Source organism: Alligator sinensis, unplaced genomic scaffold, assembly GCF_000455745.1.
Source record: "Alligator sinensis unplaced genomic scaffold, ASM45574v1 scaffold755_2, whole genome shotgun sequence".
In the NCBI taxonomy this organism is placed as follows: domain Eukaryota; kingdom Metazoa; phylum Chordata; order Crocodylia; family Alligatoridae; genus Alligator; species Alligator sinensis.
The window spans coordinates 3,121,682-3,133,618 of NW_005841883.1; the positions used below are offsets into that span (position 1 = coordinate 3,121,682).

The following is an 11,937-nucleotide window of genomic DNA, read 5'->3' on the forward strand; positions in this document are numbered from 1 at the left end:
ATTCACCATTAAAATCCTGCATCCAAAGAAAGGAAAACAAACTGTAAAGATAAAATGGGCACTGTTGTAACCAAGCAGCATTACACAGGATATAAAATGTGTTTTCATCTAGTCTCCTCAGAAATGTCCTAATGAATTTGCAAAGGTCTCTTTAGTGGCTTCAGGGAAAGGAAGTCAAGTCTGACAACTGAAGGAGGAAGATGGACCATCCCCGAGATTCTCTCACAGGATGTATTGCTTGATCTGATAGTGTGAAGTGGTCAGAAAACTACTGACCTTGGAAATAAGTGTAGCAGGCTTACCTTTTCAGAGCTTGGGTGGAATCCCAGGATCAAGGGTCTGCTGTTTGATTGGTGGAGCCCGGCCACCAATCTGGAGGCAGCACAAGGGAAGCAATGCCTCGCCCTTATCTGAAGGGAGGGGCCAAGGAGCAGCTGGACCTGAATTGGAACTGCGCCAGCCAGGTCCAGAGAGCTTCAGGGGTGGAGCCCCCGAAGAGCGTGAAAGGAGAGCGTGCTCAGCACGCTAGGGAGAGACGACAAGGGACAGTGAGGAGAGAGGAGCTCTGGAGACAGCTGTCCTCAGGACCCTGCTCGAGCTTCAGCGGGGCATGAATCGGTGCACGGGGATCAGGCTCTAGGAGCCGCTCGAGGCGGCTTGAGCCTGTGAACCCGGCAAGCAGCTGGGCAGTTGGTGTTCAGATCAGCACATGGAGAGCTGGTCCTGGGAGCAGCTCAAGGGTACTCGGGCCCCACACGGTGTGCGAGTCAGCACACTGAGAACTGCCTTGGAAGCAGCTCGTGGCTGCTCATGTTAGCCCCGGCCCTCGGCCAAGTGACCGGAGCCCTGCAGTGCGGCTCCACTTTTAACTAAAAGAGCCCCAGTGCCCAGAGCAGAGCCTGGTGTGAGACTGGGGAGTTGGAGCCTGCAAGGGCTTGGCTCCTGTGAGAAAGCAAGCAAGCCCTGGGTGCCCAGTGCAGGGTGCTGGGCCATCACGGAGAGCTGAAGGGATCGCTGGGGAGAGGCTCTTGTGGCATCAGCCACCAGGGGATGAGCCTTGGCTGCTTCAGAGAAGAAGCTTGTGTTACTGGGGAATCAGGCCCTGCAGGGGAGGCTGACATGGGTGAGGAGGGGCTGGCGCCTCCACCCTCCATTGCAGGAGGGGCATGTCCACGTCCCAGGGCCCTAAAGGGGAGGGGCTTCAGGGAAACCCCTCAGGGAGGTGCCAAGTGCACTCCCTATTTTGAGGCTGTTGTGTTAAGGGCTATACAGCTAGGGGTATTATTTAAGGGGGGGTTATATGGCTTATGTGTTTTACTGCCTCAATGTGTATATTGGTATTGCTATTTGTGAAGGTTTAAAGAAACACCATTGTTAATTTACTTGGATTATATAGGTTAATATCCCTGTGTGTTAATTGTGTTGAATAGGTTGTAAGTTATTTCAGTCATATTTGGTATTATATGTGAATTGTAGAATATTATATACATGTTAAGCCTTGTAAATATTCTGTTTTATATTAAGTCTCTATATTTATTCTTGTAATAAAATGTACATAGTTAAGTACTTGGTTTTGGCCTAGCTCTATAGAGGGGAGGAAGCCACTCTAGTAGCTGACCCTTTCCTCAGCACCCTCCCTGACCACCACCACTGTCATCAGAGGACAGGGCACCCCCCACCCTTCACTAAGTGTACCTGGGCTGGTACCTGTGCTATTAATTTCCTTGTTACGTCATGGTTGTGATATGCCAAATTCCTCTACTCCCTTACTGGACTTCCACTCTTATCAGTGGGTCTTTCCTGATGGATTTTTGACAAAGTTACTATGCAACTTCCACATCAGAAGCACTAGGCAAAGGAGGATAAACTCATGCAATTATTCTGCATGGCTTATTTTAACTTTGCACTAGTCTGAATGCCAATAGCATTCCATCACGAGATGGAAGTTTCCTTTTAAATTGCCTTGGGAATAAGTGTCTCAACTTCTGCATGTAAATGGGTAGTCTGTCCACCAAAGTTAATTTCTATGAATCGGGTCTGAAATGCATTCTCTGCTAAGTACATCTTGCATAATTAAGTTTTTTGACTGTTTAAAAGTTTCCAGATTTCCTTTTGGTTCCACAGATGGATGCATGAGGGACAAGCAAAACAAAGACTGGAAAAAAAGCAAACAAAAACATGCCTGCAAACACATCATGATTGTTCACTTTGCCTTGAATTACAAAACAGCATTCTTCACATGGTTCAAGTCTTAGGTCATAACAAGTGTCAGTTTAGAAGAATGTCGAGTGGAAAGGATGCAATATGCTGAGAGGACGTCTGGTGGAACCTGGTTTTAGGAATGACTTCTCGGAGAGAAAGGGCTTTAATAATAAGCAAATGTATCCGATTTCTGAAAACACACTGTTAAGGTTGGCCGAGCAGCTGGCAGGGATACGAGTTCTGTGACCTGCCTCTGAACCCTTCAAACTCATTTCCTGTCAAGCATCAGACCCAGGAGGACAAGCAAAGAGCTGTTAAGTTCTTTTCTAGAACACTTTGAGTAGAATTCCAGTAATGGCTTGAATTCCATTCCAGTTGTCCTAAACTGGCCACTTCCAGTTCCTAAGGCTGCAGTGCTGTATGGCAGCACTGTCCTCCTTTGGGGGCCAGGAGGAAAGCGCGGGGGTTAGAAGGGAAGCATGAGGTGGAGGAAAACAGAATCCAGCATTTCAGACAGCGAACAAGGAGATTCAGATGCGATATTCATTTAACATCGAGACTCCCTGTAGATGAAAGTTAATCGGTTTGCCCTTAGCAGAGGTGAATCCAAAGGCAATATGCTGGGTGAATGCCTACGTGATCTCATCTTTGGATTGTATGTGCCTTGACCAAGTGGAGCCAGGTGACATCTGAAGATGGGTAGGCAAAACTGATGCATACAGATTTTCTGACATGCTGGTTTACACAGAGGGGGGACAAACAGATTAGCGCAAATCAGAGTAGGCGTAACTCCCCTTTCTTACCCCTCCCCAAGATTCTCGCAGAGGGCGATAGGAAAATGTCTAAAAGCTTCAGATGTGGTGGCTGTTTGATAAAAGGACACCTAGTGGGTCACAAAGTTGATCTGAGCTACACAAGCCCTACAGAGGCATAAGGCTGGCAGGCATTCGTGAAACACCTCAAATTCCACTTCTGTCTTTAGCTAAAAAGTAGAAATGCCAGACCTGACTATTGTAAAACTGAAAAAATAGTTCATTTAAACCCAGTGCTAGAAATGGAGATGCCTATGTTAAGGGGCAAAGACTTATTTTTCTTGCACTGACTAGCCCACAGAATCCAAATTTACAGTGGTACAACCTGCCCGGACTTCTGATCTAACCCTTCCATTCCCAAAACATTTGCAAAGCTTAAATATGGGGCAAGACAGCACAGTAGCTGGCAGCCCATATACAGACTGCAGTACCATGAAGCCAGGCATTCCTCTTTTATTCTAGTTAAAAAACAAAAACAAAAACTGTAAGGTTTCTAAGCATCCACTCTTTGCCCTTATCAGTTCCCCTGTCAAAACCACACTTACTGTAATAAGAGCTGAACAAAGTTACTGCAAAGTCTAGAACAAAAATAGGATTACGAGGAAATCTGGTACTGCCTTTCAAAGTTAAGAGGCACTAGGGATATGGAAGCAGATTTGATAACTGTTAGTGCAGGCACTCTCTTCCATTTCATATTTCATTGTTTCTAGCTGGTTTTATTTTTATAAGGAAAGCAGCATATCTAGATGCACGGCAGATTGTTTAATATTAAACACAAATGTAAAGATAAAGAAAACAAGAGGAGAAAAGTTGCTGAAAAATCAATCAGAACATTTGCTTTCAATGTGAATGAAAGTCTGCATAAATCATTTGACACATGCCTGTGATTTGGTTTTGTTTTTGTTCTTTTGATGATTCTCTGTATATTATTACCCAGAGATTTAAATTAGTCTCCGAGAGTGAGCCAACTTCCGATAAAGCGCTTCTCCAGCAGGTGTACAAACTGAACAAATTCTACCATCAACAAAATATTAAAAGCAGAAGACCCTGCCAAGTACTAGGTCTGTTCCCTCTTGTCATCTCATTTGGTGTTTTGCTTTTTACACGCGCACACACACACACACACCCCTCATTTCCAATCATCAGCTTGTGACCCAAAAAAATCCACATACAGCACAAAGATCACAACAGCCACCATGTTACTTTATGTCAAAAACTAACTGGAGAATGTTTCAGTGGGATTAGGCATATTTTCCAAGTTAAATCACTGGAAGTCCTTGGAAGCAGAAAAATGAATGGACAAACCATTTTAGTTTATTTTTTAATTTTTATTTTTTTTTTAAGTTTAGCAACTCTTTGAACTGGCCATCACAGCTGCTGGCTGAACAATGACTGACCAGCAGATAACATATAAAAATGCAGGGCTGAACAAAGGACAAATAAACAAGAAAAATACCACCCCTTCAATGTAAGGCTTGGACCCACTTTGTTCCATTCACTTGTTGTCTGTTTATCACCTTCCCCATCAGAGAGCATAGCAAAACTGTACATGAAATTATGGTGCTATGGGTCTGTGACCCTGGTCTGGCAAGGAAGTTGAGGCTTACTACAGAAGGTCTAAGAGGAAAGCAGGACTAGGCTTGCCAGGTCCCTTTCTTGTAAGTAAACAGAATGGCCTGTTTAGGAGGAGAGAAATGTTTTGTGTGCATAACAGGAAAGGAACGAGCGACACTGATTTTTCTCCTGATGAATACTTAACTGTAATTAATAACGAACTTCAAAAGACTCCTACTGGGAAACCGTCCTGAACCATAGCATTTATTATAGCTTTTACAAAATGTGTCTTGTCTTTTGGACAAAGTCTGGATCTGGGTTTGAATTTTACAGTGGCTCACATCTGAAGGTCCAGATCTGAATCCTCCTGAATTTTGATAGAGCTTGGTTCTAAACCTGGATCCAAAGTCTGCAGCACAGGGACATTCATAGTATTCACAGGAATTCACTTTTAGGGAAACAAATGCATGACATTTCTGTCCCCGTTTAAAAAAATCTCTGGAAGCAGAAGTCTATATTCTGCTCTCAAGGCTATCATAAGCATTGCACATTGGACAGGCTGAGGCACACAAGCTTATAAATGAATGTACCTTTAGTGCACTAAGTACTGAACTGTCTGGGGGCTAAAACAGAGCAAAAACAGACCTGTAACAAAAATAAGCTCAACTTCCTCCTGCTTGGTCACACACACTGATGGCTTTTGTTACTGACCACAAATCAGGACAAGGTTAAGACCTTAATGCAGCCCGATTCAGTCAAACTGAAGTCAGTAAGAGTTTAACACAAACTTACTGCAGTTTTGAACAGGGATGAACTTACACATGTACATGTGCATCTTGAATCATCATCATTGTTAGGGTGACCATAGGTCCTGTTTTCACAGGGACTGTCCTGGTTTTAACACCTGCCCTAGGCAGCCCTGCATTTCTTCAAATGAAAGCTTCTGTCCCATCTTCAGAAACCTCCGTTCTTCTGCCATGGTATGTGATAGGGCGTTGCCAGTCTTCCCACAGTGCTCTACTACTCCTCTCCTCTGCTTCCTGGCGCGCACAGCTAATCCCAGAGCTCAGGGACTTCCACGTGTGGCAGAGAGCTGGGGGAAGAGACAGCTGAATGCACCAGAGAGCTGGGAAGGGAGGGCAGGGGGAAGTAGAGTGGTGCAGGATGCTGGAGTACCTTTGCAAAGGAAACACTTTTCCCTCAAAACTTATCAGGCTGTCCTGTTTTGAGACTTGAGAAATCTGGCCACCCTAGTCATTGTGGGTAGGCTATTGTGAACTATCCATAATTCCAAAAAACAAATTTACTCAAAATATAATCAAACAGGGACAATGGAAAAAGCAGAACACATCCTGTTGTTGATGTGATCAAGAAATGAATGTTTAATAATCTACAGGATGTTATCTGTGATTGTCCTTAGGGGATGGCTCTCCAAATAAACTTGAAAACATAAAACCCAGAAATATTTACTTCTAGTACAAATAGCATATATTCCTGAAAACCGCTAGGCAAGCCATCTAGGAATCCTCCTAAGAGTGCGCCTGCATTGGTATAATTCAAATATTTCCAGTGTGCTGCTTTAGGGGTGAATACTATATTTGAAAATAGCAAGAAGAGATGTTCCATTATGTAACACGGCCTGGGACATTATTTTTTTCCCCAGGAGACTATAACTGTGAATTACTGTTGCTCCATTGTCAGAACTATGGGAAGTGAAACAGAATCCTTCCCCATAGATACTAGTTATACTGAAATCAGAATGCAGGAATATTGAATATCACATCTTCCATTTATTTATTTTTTTAACCACAAACCACACATCTTTTGATGAGAAAGACATGTTATTGATGGATTACAGCCTTCTTAAACCATTCTAAAACATTATTTAAGCTTCTGTGGGAGTAAGCTTCATTTAAAATTGTGTTCGTAGAAGAAATCTCCTTTTAGTATTTAAAAAATGCTATGATAGAGAGTAAGTTTCATGATCCCTACTTCACAGATAGGTAAACTGAGCTGCTGAGAGCCTGAAGAGTCATTCTGGTACCGGCTCCCAAGACATCATGTGTATTAGCCTCTCACTCAGACTTCCCTATTAGGTTATCCAGCTTGGTGGTCCCATTCATATGCCACTACTGAGATGGGAATTATCTAGGCAAACTGGAGAGGTGATTCAACCTCCCCCTCACCCCCCCTCCTGTCTCTTGTATCTAGGCAAACTGGAGAGGTGATTCTTCCCACCTCAGTAGTGGCATATGAATGGGACCACCAGGGAGTACATTTGGATTTGACATTGGCACTGATTGTGAGCAACTGATTTAATGTTTGAGCCCCACTTCTCAACATAAGCTTGCATCATTGTCAATTAAGTGACATTACAGCTGAACCCCCCTTGTTTTCTGGGAACCCTGAGAGGAAAAAAGAGCTGAGGTGCATTGCTCCGAGCCATGTCTTCTCCAAGACAAAGCAGGCACCAGGAATGTCATTAATGAGCATTGAAGCATCATACAAAGAGCAGCACTCATATTCCAGTGTGAGCCTCAGCCTATCTACACTGACAACTAAGGTCACCCGCAGGCCTGTACCAGGTGAATTTACATATATTGTAAACTCCCAAGCTTGATGCGCAGCACCAGGGCATCTTAGCCCTGGAAGATCGGTTGAAGAGCGTGTAAGATCCACCCCAACCTGTGCTTGCCTCCTAGTATTTTAGTGCTGGGCTCAAGTAATACAGTGTGAACAGCTTTAATGTGGGCTACCAGAAATAATATAGATAGTAAAGGTCCACTCATGTCAGTTGAAGACAACTAGGGTCAATACTAAATAAATGGCATTTCAGGCAGACCATAGCACAACTGTTTGGAGGAGAGGGGGCAGGAGTGGATGTAGCTAAACTAAATTATGTATATAATAGTTTCATCAACATACAAAAGGATGATGGCAGTTATACTATTAAATAAATCAGTGTGTGCAGATTAACTGGACACTGTCAGGATTCTCCCTCACCGCCAGGGACAAGTAGAAACCTGAGGATGGCTGAACCCAGGGGTGGAGTCAGGAGTGCAGTGGTGCAGTTGCAACCCCTTTCAATTGCTGCTCCATCCAGACTTTAAAACCAAATGCCTGGGAAAGGGAGCAATGTCTCTATTTAGGCACTGCTGAGGGAGTCAATTGATTTCATGGCTTGGTATCATCTCCCTGATACCTGTTAATCTCTCTCCACTCCACAGGTGTTAATGGCCCTCTATCCTTTTCAATGATCTTGATGCTTCAGGTTACTGGACTATTCAAACTATCCTTTCTTCTGAAATGTTGGTGTCTAGTAGCCATTCTTGTTAACATCTCTTATTTTATTACAGCCCTGCAGACTGTGTTTAGCTCCACCAGAAAACCGTAACTCAGGTGTGATAATACTAATTCAGGTGTAGAAATGACTGACAGTAAAGTATTGGAGGCACTCAATATGCTCAAGAAAGGTAGATTTTGTTTTATGAACCTGAATAAGAGATGTACATTTAACTATAATGACTACAGGACTAATGAAACAATATCCTTTTACTATTTTTTTGCCTAACTTGTTGCATTTTTTAAACAATTTTTACACATACCTCAACACATTAATTTTCCAATAAGTTTTATTTGTTTTTCGCTTTGATCTTAAAATGAATAATCTAGTACTAGTCCCCTACCATATTAGTAAGGCTTCTAGTTTCTCTTTTAACAGAGGAAAATCTGTTGTCTTGTATGTGATGATGTGCCAGACCATCTACATCCCTCTTTTCAAAATCCTAGATTGCCTATAGCTGAGCCTGCTGTCTCTCACGCATGACAGAGACACTAAGAAAGGACCATCTGTGTGAACAGGCATTCAAAGAATAAAGGAGACCGACGAAACTAACAATGCAGAGAGTTGTACAGTTAACAATGTAAAGCATATTGAGGGAAATGAGAAGAGCAGAGTATGCTGTTACAACGCTGTTCAAGTTGGAGTTTATTTTAAGATGATAACATTTGAAATAATAGTTCCTGTACAAATTGAAAACAAGATGTGGAATTAGACACAGATGGTCCACTCCCAAATAAACTATATTGTGAAAGTTTTCACAAGGCATTGTTACGTAAGATATGGAGAGCTGACATTTATGAAACAGCGGATTGTGTCTGAGACAAAATGGATGTTTCCATGAAACATGAAAAAAGTGTGCCTTTACATGTGGCTAAGAAGAGCTAGACTAGCATTACTTGGCCCAGGCAAGAGCTAAATTATATTCTGAAAGACGAGCAGTGAACTAGGTCAGAGACTGTAAACATATAGTAAGATTCTTTGAAGAGTAACTGGGTTCTTGTAGATTAGTCTTTATTAGTTTGATTTTGATTTATACTCTAAAGATGACATTTTTTCTCTCTTACATACCCAAGACCAGAAATAAAAAAGTTATGATAATGTGAAACAGAGATTGTAGGAAAATCATTTACTTAGGTTTGAGAAACCAAACAGTTCCTATTTATCAGATCTGGGATGTTCTAGAGTCCTTTATTACTCGTTTCCAACAAACGGCACACAATTTATTAAGTTCACTTTCCAGCATAAACAGGTATTACTGCTGAATATTTCACAAAAGTGAATGCAAGACTTTGTCAAATAGATTACCCCCCACCCCCCAAGTCTAACCTACTGAAAAATATTACAAAATGTTGGAAAATATTTTGTATAGTTCCACAGCTATTTAGAAGAAACATTAGGAAAAAAGACAACTATGCTCTCAATTTTGTTTTATATTTGCCATACTTCTTTGTACACAAAACCGACAAGGCTCGACTGCAAGAACAGTAAAATGTTTTCATCAATGAAAAAAGCACACCAAGCTTTAAAAAAAAAAAAATTGTTTACCTGCAGCATTTCCCAGTATGCCTAAATGTTTAGCTGTTAACTTATGACAACCAGAAAGCAAAAAATCAGGAAGTTATTTTTTTTGCCCAGACTTAAATAGTCTGAGATTAGAATAGATTATTTTTTAAATCTTGTTAGTAACAAAGATAAAGAACCAAGTGTGCCTTCAGCTAAGAATGTCCTTGTAAAGCTTTAAGACAATATTGTAGATTTAAAAGTTAGGATGACAGAAAAGTACTTGATAAACAGACAAGTGAGTCAACAGATTTTTCTGATTATATTCTCAATTTCAGTGTATAAAATTTTGACTCTCCTCACATTGGAAAAAAACATGACCTGGAATGAATAGATCAGTGATTCTCAACCAGGTTGCGTCAGCACCCTGGGGTTCCTTGAAATCTTTCCAAAGGTGCAACATTAGCACGGTTGTGTGTGCAAACACAATTCACAAGTTAAATCCAGAGATTTCAAATAGGAATTCATACTGTTAAAAGCATTCATGGTTCGAGTGCTTTGCAACAGAAGAATTGCTTTGTTCCTTTTCTGTAGTCAAAAAACGAATGAAAACTAATAGCTAGAATTTTCTGCTAATAGGGGTACCTTGAGTTTAGAAAGGTTGAGAACCGCTGGACTAGATTCACTCAAGAAGTGTTTCTAAGTAGCCTGTCTGTGATGTTCAGGCCCTTGTATTTGTGAAAACCTTTTTGCATCCTAGGGAAAAAAAATCCCTATACTTTTTTTCATATTTAAAAATCCAAAAAAAGGAGTAATACAAAAGCCTCCAGGGGAGATGGAAGGAAGACAATAATTTGCTAATATTCTGAAACTGAACAGAAATGCAAAACAGCAGCTGACTGTAGTGGTAAGGAGGACCTGTTTTATATTTAACTTTGCAATATGCAAGAAGAATGATAGCATCTTCTTTCAGACAGGTATATGCACCATGCTGTCTAGTTTGATTGGACATCTGAAGACCCACATCCAAGCCTCCTCTCTCATGCCCAAGTTATACTGATACAGGGTGTGTACAGAAGTGCTCCATGCATATTTTCCAGTGCTGTAATTTAGAGCACTTTTTCTAGCATTATAAAGGTGCAGTGCTTTTAAACATGACAGAAATGCAGTGTTTGGTGAAGGGGGAGGGTGGGGGGGGCTCCTCTGAGCCTCCCTGTACTTGCCAGGCTAGGTGGCAGGGGGCACTCAGTAGCCTTTGGGGGCTGCCGGAGACTGCAGACAGAAGCAAACCAGTGGAGAAGGCAGGGCTGGGATGAGAGGTGGTCACTCAGCCTCTCTTCCTACTCTAGGCAGAAGCTGGGACAGGCACTGCTTCTGCCACAGGCTGGGCAGCAGGTCTCACCCTGTACTGCCCAGGTGCTGGGTGCTGTGCTAGGCTCCGAGCCATGGCTGCTCTGGTTCTGTGGTCTGTGGGTATTTGATGAGTCCCCACCCTAACACACTGAGCCCCCATGCTTTCCTGACTTATCCAGGACCACCGAGGCCCTTCCCAACTGCACTGTGCTGGGAGGGAGTGGGTCCCCAGCCAGGCAGGATGGCATGGAGCTGGCGCCAATGCTCCCCTTCTGCCTGGGCTGTACAGAGCTGAACCTATTTCCTTCCCCCCAGCACTGCACAGCCCAGAGCCTGCCCTGGCTGCAAGCCCTGCTGGGCATCCACCAGCCTTCTGGGGTGGCAGGAGCTCCACAGTGCCTGGTGGCCCCCAGCACAGAGCCAACCCCTCCAGTTGCAGAGAGAGACATGCTGCAGGGAGCCAGAAGATAGCCTCCCCTCTCCTTCCATCCCCACCTCCCATCTGGCCCGATTGTTGCTGTCTCAGTGGGAGCAGGGTGGATTGCTGGTTTTTGCAGATTTGGCTACTGGGATGCTGGCCAGTGCACAGAAGTTATTTAAAGCTGTCGGGTGCTAAAGTGCCATAAAATACAGCACTTCAAATTTTATACCTCATTTAAGACGGGTTAATTTAAAGCGCTGTGTCCATTTTTGAAGTGCTGTAAAGCCCTGCACTTTTGTTAAGTCACAGCAATAAAGTGCTTTAAATGGTGAAAAAAGCAACTTCTGTACATGCCTGTAGTGTGCAACACACACATACATACATCAGCACAACAAAAAGGGTTACAGGAAATGCTTGCAAATCAAGTAAGTGGAGCATTTTGTTTAGAAATTACAACCAAAAAACAGCATCAGGGTAATCAAAATGAGCATGGCATCCAGACAATGAAAACCAGAGCACTTGTGGTATGCTTAGTCCATTAGACTGAAATATATAAACGCCAAAGGAGTGTGATGGCCTAGTCATGAGACAGTGGTGAAGTACTATCCCATGTGGGAAAAACACTATTTGTACAAAGATTAGCGGTGTCAGTAACAGAGGGATCTGCAAGCAACAAACACCCTCTTCAAATCAGGTCAGGGGAACTGGCAGTCCCTTTTATAGCCACGCTATCAAACGGGGAGAATCAGGGA

General features: G+C 42.8%; 1 long non-coding RNA gene across 1 annotated transcript in view; it reads left to right on the forward strand.

Annotated features, from left to right (window-relative positions):
- The window catches only part of LOC112549224, a 31,996-nt gene that overhangs the window by 18,482 nt on the left and 1,577 nt on the right, over nucleotides 1–11,937 (forward strand). The window lies entirely within an intron of this gene.